Source organism: Olea europaea, unplaced genomic scaffold, assembly GCF_002742605.1.
Source record: "Olea europaea var. sylvestris unplaced genomic scaffold, O_europaea_v1 scaffold858, whole genome shotgun sequence".
NCBI lineage: Eukaryota > Viridiplantae > Streptophyta > Magnoliopsida > Lamiales > Oleaceae > Olea > Olea europaea.
The window spans coordinates 63172-65834 of record NW_019267031.1 but is presented as its reverse complement, the minus strand read 5'-3'; the positions used below and the strand labels follow the sequence as shown (position 1 = coordinate 65834).

The 2663-nt window shown below is 28.8% G+C and overlaps 1 protein-coding gene across 1 annotated transcript in view; it reads right to left on the bottom strand.

The window, feature by feature from the left end:
• LOC111391928 (deacetoxyvindoline 4-hydroxylase-like) overlaps nt 1-2663 on the bottom strand; it is a 5814-nt gene that overhangs the window by 1756 nt on the left and 1395 nt on the right. The window lies entirely within an intron of this gene.

Sequence of the window (2663 nt, the reverse complement as noted above, 5' to 3'; positions counted from 1 at the left end):
TGTTGGTTTTTCCATCATCCAATTCACAACAAATCGAATGAAACCTGACAAATTATTGTACCGGAACATGGTTTTGCATGCCCGTTTTCACGTAAAATTGTGAACTACAATTGAGGAAAACTCGGGTGCTAGGCACTTTATTCCAGGGTTCTATAAGGATGTTATAATGGCATTATCATCTAAGAAAACAAGGGGAACAATTAAGGGGTGGAACCGGGGGGACAATTTTTTATTTATTTTTATTTTTTTTGACACAGAGAAAAAAATTTCATTAAATTTTCTTTTCCTCTAATAATTAAGCCCAGACTTGTCCCCTCCCTCCGCCGCTGGAACCATGTTGGAAAGTTTAACATTGTTTTCTATAACAAGCAAGAGAAGTATTATGATTTGGATTCTGAAATTTCACGTATGGTACCTTATTTATAGGATTATTGAGCCATTCTAATTGGAGCTTGATTTGTTAGATGATTGTTAATTTGAGAGATTAATTTCTCATTCAAGAATATTTTAGCCTTATAGAATTTCATATTACCTTCATTTTTTTTTTGTATGGACAACGCGACAAGTACAGATTTTTGCTAACGGAATTGGTATCAGCTGACTTCTTGTTATTTGCTGTTTTAAAAAACTATTTTTTGGCAATGCCATAAGTACAAATTTTTTCTATAGAATTTGTATGTCTTCCTGTAATTGTCTTTATATCGGGATTGGAGTAGACAAATTGATAAGCTAGTGTAAAGATTCAAATCCCATTCATTATTAGATATTTATTAATGTTTCGAGATTGAAAATAACCGTGAATAAATTCTCAGTATTTTTTTTTATATATTTTTTATTTTCATGGTATTAGAATAGACAAATAATTATTCCTCGTGGTTAGAAATTTCGTGTGTCAAATTTTAAAATATGTATAGAAATAAAGAAACTATTCTTTAAAGAAAAATCTATTTTTCCTTTATTTTTTGGACGGTAGGCCAGTCTTCTTTGCTTTGAGATTTTCTTTTTAGGTTGAATTAAACCCTAATTTTGCATGTTATAATACTAACTTTATAGATGAATGATGTACCTTATAAAAGTAAACTCATTCATTCACAGAATATTTAGGCCGTGGTTGGTTTGTCGTTTTCGGCCCATTTTCTATTTTCGAAAATACGAAAAACGCGTTTGGTCCGTTGTTTTTGAAAACGCATTTTCGAAAACGAGTTAAAATTTATAATTGAAAACACAAAATGACTTTTTATCATTTTCAACGTTTCAGTTATAAATGTCGAAAAACTAAAATTCATTTTGAAAATGAAAATGCAAATCAACCATTACCTAACTAATTTTACCTTAACTCATAAAATTCATTTCAAAGAATATTATTTACATCACACGTCGGAGTAAGTGTAAATAGTGTTAAATATACTGCAAAACTTGCCCCAATTTTATAAGAGGATCGTGAATATTTAGATCATTGTCGAAAGACACGTGTCCAAAAAAAAAAACGTCAATGTTTAAACTCACCATTTAGGCTCCCCATAATTCCAGAAATAGAGACAAACTTAAATCAAATTGCTTATATTAAGTGCAAGAAAATTGAGCCAAACTCATGTATTTCAAGTATCTCTTGGAAATTTCCTTAAAATAATCAAACGTGTTAGAATTGCTTATTTTATAATCTATGCATCTTAATTTGTGGATCCTGCTTAGTTGACTAATAAGTAATTAATTAATTTATTTCATTTCCGAGTTTGGCATCTTGCGTAGTTGAACAAACACGTTAGGTTTTGCTATAATTTAAACTCCGTGTATGATTAATTTGTGGATCTTGCTTCGTTGAACAAACGTTAGGATTACTATTTAATGGAGGTTACATTCCATGCGGAAGTTAATTGCTAATTAGGAATTAATTTATTTCGTTACAAGCTGGCATCTTGCATAGTTGACGTGGATGTTTGGCAAGATATATTTTATTTAAGTGGATATAATTTGTGATGCATAAAAAAAAAAAAATTAGTAAGTAGTAGTTGTGAGTCTTAAAAACGTGTGGATAAAAAAATATTACTTTAGAGTTAAATTTCACTAACAATAAGTTGAAAAATACTCATTAAATAAAAAGTAATATTTAAGTAAAATCGTTTATAGATAAAAAAAAAATTATTTCGTAAGTTAAATAATAACTTGTAAGTAAAAAAAATAACACATAACTAACAAAAATCGCTTACAGTGAAAAATATACTTTACAAGTAAAAAATCTTGCAACTAAAACAACACTTACAAGTGATGTAATCACTTTATGAGTAAATTTACATATAAGTAAGAGAATTATTAATTAAAAAATATGTGATAGCTTTATTTTTATTTTTATTTTCAATTCTTTACATATTTATGATATTGACTATTACCAAACGTTGCATTAGAACAATACAAGTTAATCTATCCTCCCTAAACATATCGTGTTCTTATTGTATGGCATGCTATCACGATAATCATGCTTGAACATATCCTAACCCAAGATGAACCAACATGACTTGTATAAACTTTAATTACTAAAATTCCATAATTAAGGCCTTGCAAAATTCCCCCATTTTTCCATGGGATAAAGCAAAGAACCATAGAATAGAAGTAAGAGTATTTGAACAACCACTGTATTACTTAATTAAAAGCAAGTCCATGAACAA